Source organism: Phalangium opilio, unplaced genomic scaffold, assembly GCF_054372755.1.
Source record: "Phalangium opilio isolate 3A_F unplaced genomic scaffold, DU_Popi_V2 ptg000087l_1, whole genome shotgun sequence".
Lineage (NCBI taxonomy): Eukaryota > Metazoa > Arthropoda > Arachnida > Opiliones > Phalangiidae > Phalangium > Phalangium opilio.
Genome location: NW_028324192.1, coordinates 2,636,913 through 2,654,623, shown reverse-complemented (window position 1 = coordinate 2,654,623; position 17,711 = coordinate 2,636,913). Strand labels below are relative to the sequence as shown.

The 17,711-nt window shown below is 48.2% G+C and overlaps 3 non-coding genes across 3 annotated transcripts; all 3 read left to right on the top strand.

The window, feature by feature from the left end:
* The first annotated feature begins 12,038 nt into the window (after positions 1–12,038).
* TRNAT-GGU (transfer RNA threonine (anticodon GGU)) lies at positions 12,039–12,111 on the top strand. The gene has a single exon. It is a non-coding gene; the product is annotated as a tRNA-Thr (tRNA).
* Positions 12,112–16,300: 4,189 nt separating this feature from the next.
* Positions 16,301–16,373, top strand: TRNAI-GAU (transfer RNA isoleucine (anticodon GAU)). The gene has a single exon. It is a non-coding gene; the product is annotated as a tRNA-Ile (tRNA).
* Positions 16,374–17,476: 1,103 nt separating this feature from the next.
* On the top strand, positions 17,477–17,549 carry TRNAT-GGU (transfer RNA threonine (anticodon GGU)). Its single transcript has one exon. It is a non-coding gene; the product is annotated as a tRNA-Thr (tRNA).
* The last annotated feature ends 162 nt before the right edge of the window (positions 17,550–17,711 follow it).

Below are 17,711 nucleotides of genomic sequence, written 5' to 3'. Positions count from 1 at the left end.
AATGACGACCATTTAATTTTTGGGCTTCCGTGGCGCAATGGTTAGCGCGTTCGGCTGTTAACCAATAGGTTGGTGGTTCGACCCCATCCGGAAGCGGTGTTGTGAGGTCTCAGATGTGACGTAAAAAGTCAAGGTTTTTACATAATACCTGACGAGCATTTAACTTTTGGGCTTCCGTGGCGCAATGGTTAGCGCGTTCAGCTGCTATTCAAAAGACTGGTGGTTTGAGCTCTCCCGGGAGCGGTGTTGTGACGTCTCAAATGTAACATACAATGTCAGAGTTTTTCCACAATACCTGTCGAACATTGAGTTTTTGGGCTTCCGTGGCGCAATGGTTAGCGCGTTCAGCTGTTAATCGAGAGGTTGGTGGTACGAGCCCACCCGGGAGAGGTGTTGTGGGGTCTCAGATGTAGCGTAAAAAGTCAAAACCTTTCCACAATACGTGACAACCATTTAATTTCTGGGCTTCCGTGGCTCAATGATTAGCGCGTTCGGCTGTTAACCAATAGGTTTGTGGTTCGAGCCCATCCGGGATGCGGTGTTGAGAGGTCTCAGATGTATTGTAAAATGTCAGAGTTTTTCACAATACCTGACGAACATTTAATTTTTGGGCTTCCGTGGCGCAATGATTAGCGCGTTCAGCTGTTAATCGAAAGGTTGAAGGTTCGAGCCCACCCGGGAGAGGTGTTGTGGGGTCTCATATGTAGCGTAAAAAGTCAAAACTTATCCACAATACGTGACAATCATTTAATTTCTGAGCTTCCGTGGCTCAATGGTTAGCGCGTTCGGCTGTTAACCAATAGGTTGGTGGTTCGAGCCCATCCGGGAGCGGTGTTGTGTGATCTCAAATGTAACGTAGAAAGCCAAAGTTTTTCCACAATACCTGACGACCATTTAATTTTTGGGCTTCCGTGGCTCAATGGTTAGCGCTTTCGGCTGTTAACCAATAGGTTGGTGGTTCGAGCCCATCCGGGAGCGGTGTTGTGAGGTCTCAGATGTGACGTAAAAAGTCAAGGTTTTTCCACAATACCTGACAAGCATTTAATTTTTGGGCTTCCGTGGCGCGTTCGGCTGTTAACCAATAGGTTGGCGGTTCGAGCCCACCCGGGAGCGGTGTTGTGGGATCTCAAATGTAACGTAGAAAGCCAAAGTTTTTCCACAATACGTGACGACCATTTAATTTCTGAGCTTCCGTGGCTCAATGGTTAGCGCGTTCGGCTGTTAACCAATAGGTTGGTGGCTCGAGCCCACCCGGGAGCGATGTTGTGGGATCTGAAATGTAACGTAGAAAGCCAAAGTTTTTGCACAATACGTGACGACCATTTAATTTTTGGGCTTCCGTGGCGCAATGGTTAGCGCGTTCGGCTGTTAACCAATAGGTTGGTGGTTCGACCCCATCCGGAAGCGGTGTTGTGAGGTCTCAGATGTGACGTAAAAAGTCAAGGTTTTTACATAATACCTGACGAGCATTTAACTTTTGGGCTTCCGTGGCGCAATGGTTAGCGCGTTCAGCTGCTATTCAAAAGACTGGTGGTTTGAGCTCTCCCGGGAGCGGTGTTGTGACGTCTCAAATGTAACATACAATGTCAAAGTTTTTCCACAATACCTGTCGAACACTGAATTTTTGGGCTTCCGTGGCGCAATGATTAGCGCGTTCAGCTGTTAATCGAAAGGTTAAAGGTTCGAGCCCACCCGGGAGAGGTGTTGTGGGGTCTCAGATGTAGCGTAAAAAGTCAAAACTTTTCCACAATACGTGACAACCATTTAATTTCTGAGCTTCCGTGGCTCAATGGTTAGCGCTTTCGGCTGTTAACCAATAGGTTGGTGGTTCGAGCCCATCCGGGAGCGGTGTTGTGAGGTCTCAGATGTGACGTAAAAAGTCAAGGTTTTTCCACAATACCTGACAAGCATTTAATTTTTGGGCTTCCGTGGCGCGTTCGGCTGTTAACCAATAGGTTGGTGGTTCGAGCCCACCCGGGAGCGGTGTTGTGGGATCTCAAATGTAACGTAGAAAGCCAAAGTTTTTCCACAATACGTGACGACCATTTAATTTCTGAGCTTCCGTGGCTCAATGGTTAGCGCGTTCGGCTGTTAACCAATAGGTTGGTGGTTCGAGCCCATCCGGGAGCGGTGTTGTGAGGTCTCAGATGTGACGTAAAAAGTCAAGGTTTTTCCACAATACCTGACGAACATTTAATTTTTGGGCTTCCATGGCGCAATGGTTAGCGCGTTCGGCTGTTAACCGAAAGGTTGGTGGTTCGAGCCCACCCGGGAGCGGCGTTGTGGGATCTCAAATGTAACGTAGAAAGCCAAAGTTTTTCCACAATACCTGACGATCATTTAATTTTTGGGCTTCCGTGGCGCAATGGTTAGGGCGTTCGGCTGTTAACCATTAGGTTGGTGGTTCGAGCCCACCCGGGCGCGGTGTTGTGGGATCTCAAACGTAACGTAGAAAGCCAATGTTTTTCCACAATACCTGACGACCATTTAATTTTTGGGCTTCCGTGGCGCAATGATTAGCGCGTTCAGCTGTTAATCGAAAGGTTGAAGGTTCGTGCCCACCCGAGAGAGTTGTTGTGGGGTCTCAGATGTAGCGTAAAAAGTCAAAAATTTTCCGCAATACGGGAAAACCATTTAATTTCTGAGCTTCCGTGGCTCAATGATTAGCGCGTTCGGCTGTTAACCAATAGGTTGGTGGTTCGAGCCCATCCGGGAGCGGTGTTGTGACGTCTCAGATGTGACGTAAAAAGTCCAGGTTTTTCCACAATACCGGACGACCATTTAATTTTGGGGCTTCCGTGGCGCAATCGTTAGCGCGTTCGGCTGTTAACAGAAAGGTTGGTGGTTCGAGCACACCCGGGAGCGGTGCTATGAGGTCTCAGATGTTACGTAAAAAGTCCAGGTTTTTCCACAATACCGGACGACCATTGAATTTTTGGGCTTCCGTGGCGCAATGGTTAGCGCGTTCAGCTGTTAATCGAGAGGTTAGTGGTTCGAGCCCACCCGGGAGCGGCGTTGTGGGATCTCAAACGTAACGTAGAAAGCCAAAGTTTTTCCACAATACCTGACGACCATTTAATTTTTGGGCTTCCGTGGCGCAATGGTTAACGCGTTCGGCTGTTAACAAATAGGTTGGTGGTTCGAGCCCACCCGGGAGCGGTGTTGTGGGATCTCAAATGTAACGTAGAAAGCCAAAGTTTTTCCACAATACGTGACAACCATTTAATTTCTGAGCTTCCGTGGCTGAATGGTTAGCGCGTTCAGCTTTTAACCAATAGGGTGGTGGTTCGAGCCCACCCGGGAGCGGTGTTGTGGGATCTCAAATGTAACGTAGAAAGCCAAAGTTTTTGCACAATAAATGACGACCATTTAATTTTTGGGCTTCCGTGGCGCAATGGTTAGCGCGTTCGGCTGTTAACCAATAGGTTGGTGGTTCGACCCCATCCGGAAGCGGTGTTGTGAGGTCTCAGATGTGACGTAAAAAGTCAAGGTTTTTACATAATACCTGACGAGCATTTAACTTTTGGGCTTCCGTGGCGCAATGGTTAGCGCGTTCAGCTGCTATTCAAAAGACTGGTGGTTTGAGCTCTCCCGGGAGCGGTGTTGTGACGTCTCAAATGTAACATACAATGTCAGAGTTTTTCCACAATACCTGTCGAACATTGAGTTTTTGGGCTTCCGTGGCGCAATGGTTAGCGCGTTCAGCTGTTAATCGAGAGGTTGGTGGTACGAGCCCACCCGGGAGAGGTGTTGTGGGGTCTCAGATGTAGCGTAAAAAGTCAAAACCTTTCCACAATACGTGACAACCATTTAATTTCTGGGCTTCCGTGGTTCAATGATTAGCGCGTTCGGCTGTTAACCAATAGGTTTGTGGTTCGAGCCCATCCGGGATGCGGTGTTGTGAGGTCTCAGATGTATTGTAAAATGTCAGAGTTTTTCACAATACCTGACGAACATTTAAATTTTGGGCTTCCGTGGCGCAATGATTAGCGCGTTCAGCTGTTAATCGAAAGGTTGAAGGTTCGAGCCCACCCGGGAGAGGTGTTGTGGGGTCTCATATGTAGCGTAAAAAGTCAAAACTTATCCACAATACGTGACAATCATTTAATTTCTGAGCTTCCGTGGCTCAATGGTTAGCGCGTTCGGCTGTTAACCAATAGGTTGGTGGTTCGAGCTCATCCGGGAGCGGTGTTGTGAGGTCTCAGATGTGACGTAGAAAGCCAAAGTTTTTCCACAATACCTGACGACCATTTAATTTTTGGGCTTCCGTGGCTCAATGGTTAGCGCGTTCGGCTGTTAACCAATAGGTTGGTGGTTCGAGCCCATCCGGGAGCGGTGTTGTGTGATCTCAAATGTAACGTAGAAAGCCAAAGTTTTTCCACAATACGTGACGACCATTTAATTTCTGAGCTTCCGTGGCTCAATGGTTAGCGCGTTCAGCTGTTAACCAATAGGTTGGTGGTTCGAGCCCATCCGGGAGCGGTGTTGTGAGGTCTCAGATGTGACGTAAAAAGTCAAGGTTTTTCCACAATACCTGACGAACATTTAATTTTTGGGCTACCATGGCGCAATGGTTAGCGCGTTCGGCTGTTAACCGAAAGGTTGGTGGTTCGAGCCCACCCGGGAGCGGCGTTGTGGGATCTCAAATGTAACGTAGAAAGCCAAAGTTTTTCCACAATACCTGACGATCATTTAATTTTTGGGCTTCCGTGGCGCAATGGTTAGGGCGTTCGGCTGTTAACCATTAGGTTGGTGGTTCGAGCCCACCCGGGCGCGGTGTTGTGGGATCTCAAACGTAACGTAGAAAGCCAATGTTTTTCCACAATACCTGACGACCATTTAATTTTTGGGCTTCCGTGGCGCAATGATTAGCGCGTTCAGCTGTTAATCGAAAGGTTGAAGGTTCGTGCCCACCCGAGAGAGGTGTTGTGGGGTCTCAGATGTAGCGTAAAAAGTCAAGGTTTTTACACAATACCTGACGGGCATTTAAATTTTGGGCTTCCTTGGCGCAATGGTTAGCGCGTTCGGCTGTTAACCAATAGGTTGGTGGTTCGAGCCCACCCGGGAGCGGTGTTGTGTGATCTCAAATGTAACGTAGAAAGCCAAAATTTTTCCACAATACCTGACGACCATTTAATTTTTGGGCTTCCGTGGCGCAATGGTTAGCACGTTCGGCTGTTAACCAATAGGTTGGTGGTTCGAGCCCATCCGGGAGCGGTGTTGTGAGGTCTCAGATGTGACGTAAAAAGTCAAGGTTTTCCACAATACCTGACAACCATTTAATTTCTGAGCTTCCGTGGCTCAATAGTTAGCGCGTTCGGCTGTTAACGAATAGGTTGGTGGTTCGAGCCCACCCGGGAGCGATGTTGTGGGATCTGAAATGTAACGTAGAAAGCCAAAGTTTTTGCACAATAAATGACGACCATTTAATTTTTGGGCTTCCGTGGCGCAATGGTTAGCGCGTTCGGCTGTTAACCAATAGGTTGGTGGTTCGACCCCATCCGGAAGCGGTGTTGTGAGGTCTCAGATGTGACGTAAAAAGTCAAGGTTTTTACATAATACCTGACGAGCATTTAACTTTTGGGCTTCCGTGGCGCAATGGTTAGCGCGTTCAGCTGCTATTCAAAAGACTGGTGGTTTGAGCTCTCCCGGGAGCGGTGTTGTGACGTCTCAAATGTAACATACAATGTCAGAGTTTTTCCACAATACCTGTCGAACATTGAGTTTTTGGGCTTCCGTGGCGCAATGGTTAGCGCGTTCAGCTGTTAATCGAGAGGTTGGTGGTACGAGCCCACCCGGGAGAGGTGTTGTGGGGTCTCAGATGTAGCGTAAAAAGTCAAAACCTTTCCACAATACGTGACAACCATTTAATTTCTGGGCTTCCGTGGCTCAATGATTAGCGCGTTCGGCTGTTAACCAATAGGTTTGTGGTTCGAGCCCATCCGGGATGCGGTGTTGAGAGGTCTCAGATGTATTGTAAAATGTCAGAGTTTTTCACAATACCTGACGAACATTTAATTTTTGGGCTTCCGTGGCGCAATGATTAGCGCGTTCAGCTGTTAATCGAAAGGTTGAAGGTTCGAGCCCACCCGGGAGAGGTGTTGTGGGGTCTCATATGTAGCGTAAAAAGTCAAAACTTATCCACAATACGTGACAATCATTTAATTTCTGAGCTTCCGTGGCTCAATGGTTAGCGCGTTCGGCTGTTAACCAATAGGTTGGTGGTTCGAGCCCATCCGGGAGCGGTGTTGTGTGATCTCAAATGTAACGTAGAAAGCCAAAACTTTTCCACAATACGTGACAACCATTTAATTTCTGAGCTTCCGTGGCTCAATGGTTAGCGCTTTCGGCTGTTAACCAATAGGTTGGTGGTTCGAGCCCATCCGGGAGCGGTGTTGTGAGGTCTCAGATGTGACGTAAAAAGTCAAGGTTTTTCCACAATACCTGACAAGCATTTAATTTTTGGGCTTCCGTGGCGCGTTCGGCTGTTAACCAATAGGTTGGTGGTTCGAGCCCACCCGGGAGCGGTGTTGTGGGATCTCAAATGTAACGTAGAAAGCCAAAGTTTTTCCACAATACGTGACGACCATTTAATTTCTGAGCTTCCGTGGCTCAATGGTTAGCGCGTTCGGCTGTTAACCAATAGGTTGGTGGTTCGAGCCCATCCGGGAGCGGTGTTGTGAGGTCTCAGATGTGACGTAAAAAGTCAAGGTTTTTCCACAATACCTGACGAACATTTAATTTTTGGGCTTCCATGGCGCAATGGTTAGCGCGTTCGGCTGTTAACCGAAAGGTTGGTGGTTCGAGCCCACCCGGGAGCGGCGTTGTGGGATCTCAAATGTAACGTAGAAAGCCAAAGTTTTTCCACAATACCTGACGATCATTTAATTTTTGGGCTTCCGTGGCGCAATGGTTAGGGCGTTCGGCTGTTAACCATTAGGTTGGTGGTTCGAGCCCACCCGGGCGCGGTGTTGTGGGATCTCAAACGTAACGTAGAAAGCCAATGTTTTTCCACAATACCTGACGACCATTTAATTTTTGGGCTTCCGTGGCGCAATGATTAGCGCGTTCAGCTGTTAATCGAAAGGTTGAAGGTTCGTGCCCACCCGAGAGAGTTGTTGTGGGGTCTCAGATGTAGCGTAAAAAGTCAAAAATTTTCCGCAATACGGGAAAACCATTTAATTTCTGAGCTTCCGTGGCTCAATGATTAGCGCGTTCGGCTGTTAACCAATAGGTTGGTGGTTCGAGCCCATCCGGGAGCGGTGTTGTGACGTCTCAGATGTGACGTAAAAAGTCCAGGTTTTTCCACAATACCGGACGACCATTTAATTTTGGGGCTTCCGTGGCGCAATCGTTAGCGCGTTCGGCTGTTAACAGAAAGGTTGGTGGTTCGAGCACACCCGGGAGCGGTGCTATGAGGTCTCAGATGTTACGTAAAAAGTCCAGGTTTTTCCACAATACCGGACGACCATTGAATTTTTGGGCTTCCGTGGCGCAATGGTTAGCGCGTTCAGCTGTTAATCGAGAGGTTAGTGGTTCGAGCCCACCCGGGAGCGGCGTTGTGGGATCTCAAACGTAACGTAGAAAGCCAAAGTTTTTCCACAATACCTGACGACCATTTAATTTTTGGGCTTCCGTGGCGCAATGGTTAACGCGTTCGGCTGTTAACAAATAGGTTGGTGGTTCGAGCCCACCCGGGAGCGGTGTTGTGGGATCTCAAATGTAACGTAGAAAGCCAAAGTTTTTCCACAATACGTGACAACCATTTAATTTCTGAGCTTCCGTGGCTGAATGGTTAGCGCGTTCAGCTTTTAACCAATAGGGTGGTGGTTCGAGCCCACCCGGGAGCGGTGTTGTGGGATCTCAAATGTAACGTAGATAGACAAAGTTTTTCCACAATACCTGACGACCATTTATTTTTTGGGCTTCCTTGGCGCAATGGTTAGCGCGTTCGGCTGTTAACCGAAAGGTTGGTGGTTCGAGACCAACCGAGAGAGGTGTTGTAGGGTCTCAGATGTAACGTAATAAGTCATAACTTATCCACAACACCTGACAACCATTTAATCTCTGAGCTTCCGTGGCTCAATGGTTAGCGCGTTCGGCTGTTAACCAATAGGTTGGTGGTTCGAGCCCATCCGGGAGCGGTGTTGTGAGGTCTCAGATGTAACGTAAAATGTCAGAGTTTTTCCACAATACCTGACGAACATTTAATTTTTGGGCTTCCGTGGCGCAATGGTTAGCGCGTTCGGCTGTTAACCAATAGGTTGGTGGTTCGAGCCCATCCGGGAGCGGTGTTGTGAGGTCTCAGATGTGACGTAAAAAGTCAAGGTTTTTACACAATACCTGACGAGCATTTAATTTTTAGCTTCCGTGGCGCAATGGTTAGCGCGTTCAGCAGTTAACAAATAGGTTAGTGGTTCGAGCCCACCCGGGAGCGGCGTTGTGGGATCTCAAACGTAACGTAGAAAGCCAAAGTTTTTCCACAATACCTGACGACCATTTAATTTTTGGGCTTCCGTGGCGCAATGGTTAACGCGTTCGGCTGTTAACCAATAGGTTGGTGGTTCGAGCCCACCCGGGAGCGGTGTTGTGGGATCTCAAATGTAACGTAGAAAGCCAAAGTTTTTCCACAATACGTGACGATCATTTAATTTCTGAGCTTCCGTGGCTCAATGGTTAGCGCGTTCGGCTGTTAACCAATAGGTTGGTGGTTCGAGCCCATCCGGGAGCGGTGTTGTGAGGTCTCAGAAGTGACGTAAAAAGTCAAGGTTTTTCCACAATACCTGACGAACATTTAATTTTTGGGCTTCCATGGCGCAATGGTTAGCGCGTTCGGCTGTTAACCGAAAGGTTGGTGGTTCGAGCCCAACCGGGAGAGGTGTTGTGGGGTCTCAGATGTAGCGTAAAAAGTCAAAACTTTTCCACAATACGTGACGACCATTTAATTTCTGAGCTTCCGCGGCTGAATGGTTAGCGCGTTCAGCTTTTAACCAATAGGGTGGTGGTTCGAGCCCACCCGGGAGCGGTGTTGTGGGATCTCAAATGTAACGTAGAAAGACAAAGTTTTTCCACAATACCTGACGACCATTTATTTTTTGGGCTTCCTTGGCGCAATGGTTAGCGCGTTCGGCTGTTAACCGAAAGGTTGGTGGTTCGAGCCCAACCGTGAGAGGTGTTGTAGGGTCTCAGATGTAACGTAATAAGTCATAACTTATCCACAATACCTGACAACCATTTAGTCTCTGAGCTTCCGTGGCGCAATGGTTAGCGCGTTCAGCTGTTAATCGAAAGGTTGGTGGTACGAGCCCACCCGGGAGAGGTGTTGTGGGGTCTCAGATGTAGTGTAAAAAGTCAAAACTTTTCCACAATACGTGAAAACCATTTAATTTCTGGGCTTCCGTGGCTCAATGATTAGCGCGTTCGGCTGTTAACCAATAGGTTGGTGGTTCGAGCCCACCCGGGAGCGGTGTTGTGGGATCTCACATGTAACGTAGAAAGCCAAAGTTTTTCCACAATACCTGACGACCATTTAATTTTTGGGCTTCCGTGGCGCAATGATTAGCGCGTTCAGCTGTTAATCGAAAGGTTGAAGGTTCGTGCCCACCCGAGAGAGTTGTTGTGGGGTCTCAGATGTAGCGTAAAAAGTCAAAAATTTTCCGCAATACGGGAAAACCATTTAATTTCTGAGCTTCCGTGGCTCAATGATTAGCGCGTTCGGCTGTTAACCAATAGGTTGGTGGTTCGAGCCCATCCGGGAGCGGTGTTGTGACGTCTCAGATGTGACGTAAAAAGTCCAGGTTTTTCCACAATACCGGACGACCATTTAATTTTGGGGCTTCCGTGGCGCAATCGTTAGCGCGTTCGGCTGTTAACAGAAAGGTTGGTGGTTCGAGCACACCCGGGAGCGGTGCTATGAGGTCTCAGATGTTACGTAAAAAGTCCAGGTTTTTCCACAATACCGGACGACCATTGAATTTTTGGGCTTCCGTGGCGCAATGGTTAGCGCGTTCAGCTGTTAATCGAGAGGTTAGTGGTTCGAGCCCACCCGGGAGCGGCGTTGTGGGATCTCAAACGTAACGTAGAAAGCCAAAGTTTTTCCACAATACCTGACGACCATTTAATTTTTGGGCTTCCGTGGCGCAATGGTTAACGCGTTCGGCTGTTAACAAATAGGTTGGTGGTTCGAGCCCACCCGGGAGCGGTGTTGTGGGATCTCAAATGTAACGTAGAAAGCCAAAGTTTTTCCACAATACGTGACAACCATTTAATTTCTGAGCTTCCGTGGCTGAATGGTTAGCGCGTTCAGCTTTTAACCAATAGGGTGGTGGTTCGAGCCCACCCGGGAGCGGTGTTGTGGGATCTCAAATGTAACGTAGATAGACAAAGTTTTTCCACAATACCTGACGACCATTTATTTTTTGGGCTTCCTTGGCGCAATGGTTAGCGCGTTCGGCTGTTAACCGAAAGGTTGGTGGTTCGAGACCAACCGAGAGAGGTGTTGTAGGGTCTCAGATGTAACGTAATAAGTCATAACTTATCCACAACACCTGACAACCATTTAATCTCTGAGCTTCCGTGGCTCAATGGTTAGCGCGTTCGGCTGTTAACCAATAGGTTGGTGGTTCGAGCCCATCCGGGAGCGGTGTTGTGAGGTCTCAGATGTAACGTAAAATGTCAGAGTTTTTCCACAATACCTGACGAACATTTAATTTTTGGGCTTCCGTGGCGCAATGGTTAGCGCGTTCGGCTGTTAACCAATAGGTTGGTGGTTCGAGCCCATCCGGGAGCGGTGTTGTGAGGTCTCAGATGTGACGTAAAAAGTCAAGGTTTTTACACAATACCTGACGAGCATTTAATTTTTAGCTTCCGTGGCGCAATGGTTAGCGCGTTCAGCAGTTAACAAATAGGTTAGTGGTTCGAGCCCACCCGGGAGCGGCGTTGTGGGATCTCAAACGTAACGTAGAAAGCCAAAGTTTTTCCACAATACCTGACGACCATTTAATTTTTGGGCTTCCGTGGCGCAATGGTTAACGCGTTCGGCTGTTAACCAATAGGTTGGTGGTTCGAGCCCACCCGGGAGCGGTGTTGTGGGATCTCAAATGTAACGTAGAAAGCCAAAGTTTTTCCACAATACGTGACGATCATTTAATTTCTGAGCTTCCGTGGCTCAATGGTTAGCGCGTTCGGCTGTTAACCAATAGGTTGGTGGTTCGAGCCCATCCGGGAGCGGTGTTGTGAGGTCTCAGAAGTGACGTAAAAAGTCAAGGTTTTTCCACAATACCTGACGAACATTTAATTTTTGGGCTTCCATGGCGCAATGGTTAGCGCGTTCGGCTGTTAACCGAAAGGTTGGTGGTTCGAGCCCAACCGGGAGAGGTGTTGTGGGGTCTCAGATGTAGCGTAAAAAGTCAAAACTTTTCCACAATACGTGACGACCATTTAATTTCTGAGCTTCCGCGGCTGAATGGTTAGCGCGTTCAGCTTTTAACCAATAGGGTGGTGGTTCGAGCCCACCCGGGAGCGGTGTTGTGGGATCTCAAATGTAACGTAGAAAGACAAAGTTTTTCCACAATACCTGACGACCATTTATTTTTTGGGCTTCCTTGGCGCAATGGTTAGCGCGTTCGGCTGTTAACCGAAAGGTTGGTGGTTCGAGCCCAACCGTGAGAGGTGTTGTAGGGTCTCAGATGTAACGTAATAAGTCATAACTTATCCACAATACCTGACAACCATTTAGTCTCTGAGCTTCCGTGGCGCAATGGTTAGCGCGTTCAGCTGTTAATCGAAAGGTTGGTGGTACGAGCCCACCCGGGAGAGGTGTTGTGGGGTCTCAGATGTAGTGTAAAAAGTCAAAACTTTTCCACAATACGTGAAAACCATTTAATTTCTGGGCTTCCGTGGCTCAATGATTAGCGCGTTCGGCTGTTAACCAATAGGTTGGTGGTTCGAGCCCACCCGGGAGCGGTGTTGTGGGATCTCACATGTAACGTAGAAAGCCAAAGTTTTTCCACAATACCTGACGACCATTTAATTTTTGGGCTTCCGTGGCGCAATGGTTAGCGCGTTCGGCTGGTAACCGAAAGGTTGGTGGTTCAAGCCCACCCGGGAGCGGTGTTGTGGGATCACGAATGTAACGTAGAAAGCCAAAGTTTTTCCAGAATACCTGACGACCATTTAATTTTTGGGCTTCCGTGGCGCAATAGTTAGCGCGTTCAGCTGTTAATCGAAAGGTTGGTGGTTCGAGCCCACCCGAGAGAGGTGTTGTGGGGTCTCAGATGTAGCGTAAAAAGTCAAAACTTTTCCACAATACGTGACAACCATTTAATTTCTGAGCTTTCGTGGCTCAATGGTTAGCGCGTTCGGCTGTTAGCCAATAGGTTGGTGGTTCGAGCCCACCTGGGAGCGGTGTTGTGGGATCTCAAATGTAACATAGAAAGCCAAAGTTTTTCCACAATACCTGACGACCATTTAATTTTTGGGCTTCCGGGGCGCAATGGTTAGCACGTTCAGCTGTTATTCAAAAGACTGGTGGTTTGAGCCCTTTCGGGAGCGGTGTTGTGAGGTCTCAGATGTGACGTAAAAAGTCAAGGTTTTTCCACAATACCTGACGACCATTTAATTTTTGAGCTTCCGTGGCGCAATGGTTAGCGCGTTCTTCTGTTAATCGAAAGGTTGGTGGTTCGAGCCCACCCGGGAGAGGTGTTGTGGGGTCTCAGATGTAGCGTAAAAAGTCAAAACGTTTCCACAATACGTGACAACGATTTAATTTCTGAGCTTCCGTGGCTCAATGTTTAGCGCGTTCGGCTGTTAGCCAATAGGTTGGTGGTTCGAGCCCACCCGGGAGCGGTGTTGTGGGATCTCAAATGTAACGTAGAAAGCCAAAGTTTTTCCACAATACCTGACGACCATTTAATTTCTGAGCTTCCGTGGCTCAATGGTTAGCGCGTTCGGCTGTTAACCAATAGTTTGGTAGTTCGAGCCCATCCGGGAGCGGTGTTGTGAGGTCTCAGATGTGACGTAAAAAGTCAAGGTTTTTCCACAATACCTGACGACCATTTAATTTTTGAGCTTCCGTGGCGCAATGGTTAGCGCGTTCTTCTGTTAATCGAAAGGTTGGTGGTTCGAGCCCACCCGGGAGAGGTGTTGTGGGGTCTCAGATGTAGCGTAAAAAGTCAAAACTTTTCCACAATACGTGACAACGATTTAATTTCTGAGCTTCCGTGGCTCAATGTTTAGCGTGTTCGGCTGTTAACCAATAGGTTGGTGGTTCGGGCCCACCCGGGAGCGGTGTTGTGAGTTCTCAGATGTGACGTAAAATGTCAGAGTTTTTCCACAATACCTGACGAATATTTAATATTTGGGCTTCCTTGGCGCAATGGTTAGCGCGTTTGGCTGTTAACAGAAAGTTTGGTGGTTCGAGCACACCCGGGAGCGGTGCTATGAGGTCTCAGATGTTACGTAAAAAGTCAAAGTTTTTCCACAATACCGGACGACCATTTAATTTCAGAGCTTCCGTGGCTCAATGGCTAGCGCTTTCGGCTTTTAACCGAAATTTTGGTTTTTCGAGCCCATCCGGGAGCGTTTTGTGAGGTCTCAGATGTAACGTAAAAAGTCAGAGTTTTTCCACAATACATGACGACCATTTAATATTTAGGCTTCCGTGGCGCAATGGTTAGCGCGTTCAGCTGCTATTCAAAAGACTGGTGGTTTGAGCCCTCCCGGGAGCGGTGTTGTGACGTCTCGAATGTAACGTAAAAAGTCAGAGTTTTTCCACAATACCTGACGAACATTTAATTTTTGGGCTTCCGTGGCGCAATAATTAGCGCGTTCAGCTGTTAATCGAAAGGTTGGTGGTTCGAGCCCACCCGGGAGAGGTTTTGTGGGGTCTCAGATGTAGCGTAAAATGTCAAAACTTTTCCACAATACGTAACAACCTTTTAATTTCTGAGCTTCCGTGGCTCAATGCTTAGCGCCTTCGGCTGTTAGCCAATAGGTTGGTGGTTCGAGCCCACCCGGGAGCGGTGTTGTGGGATCTCAAATGTAACGTAGAAAGCCAAAGTTTTTCCACAATACCTGACGACCATTTATTTTTTGGGCTTCCTTGGCGCAATGGTTAGCGCGTTCGGCTGTTAACCGAAAGGTTGGTGGTTCGAGCCCAACCGAGAGAGGTGTTGTAGGGTCTCAGATGTAACGTAATAAGTCATAACTTATCCACAATACGTGACAACCATTTAATTTCTGAGCTTCCGTGGCTCAATGGTTAGCGCGTTCGGCTGTTAACCAATAGGTTGGTGGTTCGAGCCCACCCTGGAGCGGTGGTGTGGGATCTCAAATGTAACGTAGAAAGCCAAAGTTTTGCCACAATACCTGACGACCATTAAATTTTTGGGCTTCCGTGGCGCAATCGTTAGCGCGTTCGGCTGTTAACAGAAAGGTTGGTGGTTCGAGCACACCCGGGAGCGGTGCTATGAGGTCTCAGATGTTACGTAAAAAGTCAAAGTTTTTCCACAATACCGGACGACCATTTAATTTTTGGGCTTCCGTGGCGCAATGGTTAGCGCGTTCAGCTGCTATTCAAAAGACTGGTGGTTTGAGCCCTCCCGGGAGCGGTGTTGTGACGTCTCAGATGTAACATAAAATGTCAGAGTTTTTCCACAATACCTGACGAACATTGAAATTTTGGGCTTCCGTGGCGCAATGGTTAGCGCGTTCAGCTGTTAATCGAAAGGTTGGTGGTTCGAGCCCACCCGGGAGAGGTTTTGTGGGGTCTCAGATGTAGCGTAAAATGTCAAAACTTTTCCACAATACGTAACAACCTTTTAATTTCTGAGCTTCCGTGGCTCAATGCTTAGCGCCTTCGGCTGTTAGCCAATAGGTTGGTGGTTCGAGCCCACCCGGGAGCGGTGTTGTGGGATCTCAAATGTAACGTAGAAAGCCAAAGTTTTTCCACAATACCTGACGAACATTTATTTTTTGGGCTTCCTTGGCGCAATGGTTAGCGCGTTCGGCTGTTAACCGAAAGGTTGGTGGTTCGAGCCCAACCGAGAGAGGTGTTGTAGGGTCTCAGATGTAACGTAATAAGTCATAACTTATCCACAATACGTGACAACCATTTAATTTCTGAGCTTCCGTGGCTCAATGGTTAGCGCGTTCGGCTGTTAACCAATAGGTTGGTGGTTCGAGCCCACCCTGGAGCGGTGGTGTGGGATCTCAAATGTAACGTAGAAAGCCAAAGTTTTGCCACAATACCTGACGACCATTAAATTTTTGGGCTTCCGTGGCGCAATCGTTAGCGCGTTCGGCTGTTAACAGAAAGGTTGGTGGTTCGAGCACACCCGGGAGCGGTGCTATGAGGTCTCAGATGTTACGTAAAAAGTCAAAGTTTTTCCACAATACCGGACGACCATTTAATTTTTGGGCTTCCGTGGCGCAATGGTTAGCGCGTTCAGCTGCTATTCAAAAGACTGGTGGTTTGAGCCCTCCCGGGAGCGGTGTTGTGACGTCTCAGATGTAACATAAAATGTCAGAGTTTTTCCACAATACCTGACGAACATTGAAATTTTGGGCTTCCGTGGCGCAATGGTTAGCGCGTTCAGCTGTTAATCGAAAGGTTGGTGGTTCGAGCCCACCCGGGAGAGGTGTTGTGGGGTCTCAGATGTAGCGTAAAAAGTCAAAACTTTTCCACAATTCGTGACAACCATTTAATTTCTGAGCTTCCGTGGCTCAATGGTTAGCGCGTTCGGCTGTTAACTAATAGGTTAGTGGTTCGAGCCCACCCGGGAGCGGCGTTGTGGGATCTCAAATGTAACGTAGAAAGCCAAAAATTTTCCACAATACCTGACGATCATTTAATTTTTGGGCTTCCGTGGCGCAATGGTTAGGGCGTTCGGCTGTTAACCAATAGGTTGGTGGTTCGAGCCCACCCGGGCGCGGTGTTGTGGGATCTCAAACGTAACGTGGAAAGCCAAAGTTTTTCCACAATACCTGACGACCATTTAATTTTTGGGCTTCCGTGGCTCAATGATTAGCACGTTCAGCTGTTAATCGAAAGGTTGAAGGTTCGAGCCCACCCGGGAGAGGTGTTGTGGGGTCTCAGATGTAGCGTAAAAAGTCAAATCTTTTCCACAATACGTGACAACCATTTAATTTCTGAGCTTCCGTGGCGCAATGGTTAGCACGTTCAGCAGTTAACAAATAATTTAGTGGTTCGAGCCCACCCGGGAGCGGCGTTGTGGGATCTCAAACGTAACGTAGAAAGCCAAAGTTTTTCCACAATACCTGACGACCATTTAATGTTTGGGCTTCCGTGGCGCAATGGTTAACGCGTTCGGCTGATAACCTATAGGTTGGTGGTTCGAGCCCATCCGGGAGCGGTGTTGTGAGGTCTCAGATGTAACGTAAAATGTCAGAGTTTTTCCACAATACCTGACGAACATTTAATTTTTGGGCTTCCCTGGCGCAATTATTAGCGCGTTCAACTGTTAATCGAAAGGCTGGTGGTTCAGGCCCACCCGGAAGAGGTGTTGTGGGGTCTCAGATGTAGCGTAAAAAGTCAAAACTTATCCACAATACGTGACAACCATTTAATTTCTGAGCTTCCGTGGCTCAATGGATAGCGCGTTCGGCTGTTAACCAATAGGTTGGTGGTTCGAGCCCATCCGGGAGCGGTGTTGTGAGGTCTCAGAAGTGACGTAAAAAGTCAAGGTTTTTCCACAATACCTGACGAACATTTAATTCTTGGGCTTCCTTGGCGCAACGGTTAGCGCGTTCGGCTGTTAACCGAAAGGTTGGTGGTTCGAGCCCAACCGGGAGAGGTGTTGTGGGGTCTCAGATGTAGCGTAAAAAGTCAAAACTTTTCCACAATACGTGACGACCATTTAATTTCTGAGCTTCCGCGGCTGAATGGTTAGCGCGTTCAGCTTTTAACCAATAGGGTGGTGGTTCGAGCCCACCCGGGAGCGGTGTTGTGGGATCTCAAATGTAACGTAGAAAGACAAAGTTTTTCCACAATACCTGACGACCATTTATTTTTTGGGCTTCCTTGGCGCAATGGTTAGCGCGTTCGGCTGTTAACCGAAAGGTTGGTGGTTCGAGCCCAACCGTGAGAGGTGTTGTAGGGTCTCAGATGTAACGTAATAAGTCATAACTTATCCACAATACCTGACAACCATTTAGTCTCTGAGCTTCCGTGGCGCAATGGTTAGCGCGTTCAGCTGTTAATCGAAAGGTTGGTGGTACGAGCCCACCCGGGAGAGGTGTTGTGGGGTCTCAGATGTAGTGTAAAAAGTCAAAACTTTTCCACAATACGTGAAAACCATTTAATTTCTGGGCTTCCGTGGCTCAATGATTAGCGCGTTCGGCTGTTAACCAATAGGTTGGTGGTTCGAGCCCACCCGGGAGCGGTGTTGTGGGATCTCACATGTAACGTAGAAAGCCAAAGTTTTTCCACAATACCTGACGACCATTTAATTTTTGGGCTTCCGTGGCGCAATGGTTAGCGCGTTCGGCTGGTAACCGAAAGGTTGGTGGTTCAAGCCCACCCGGGAGCGGTGTTGTGGGATCACGAATGTAACGTAGAAAGCCAAAGTTTTTCCAGAATACCTGACGACCATTTAATTTTTGGGCTTCCGTGGCGCAATAGTTAGCGCGTTCAGCTGTTAATCGAAAGGTTGGTGGTTCGAGCCCACCCGAGAGAGGTGTTGTGGGGTCTC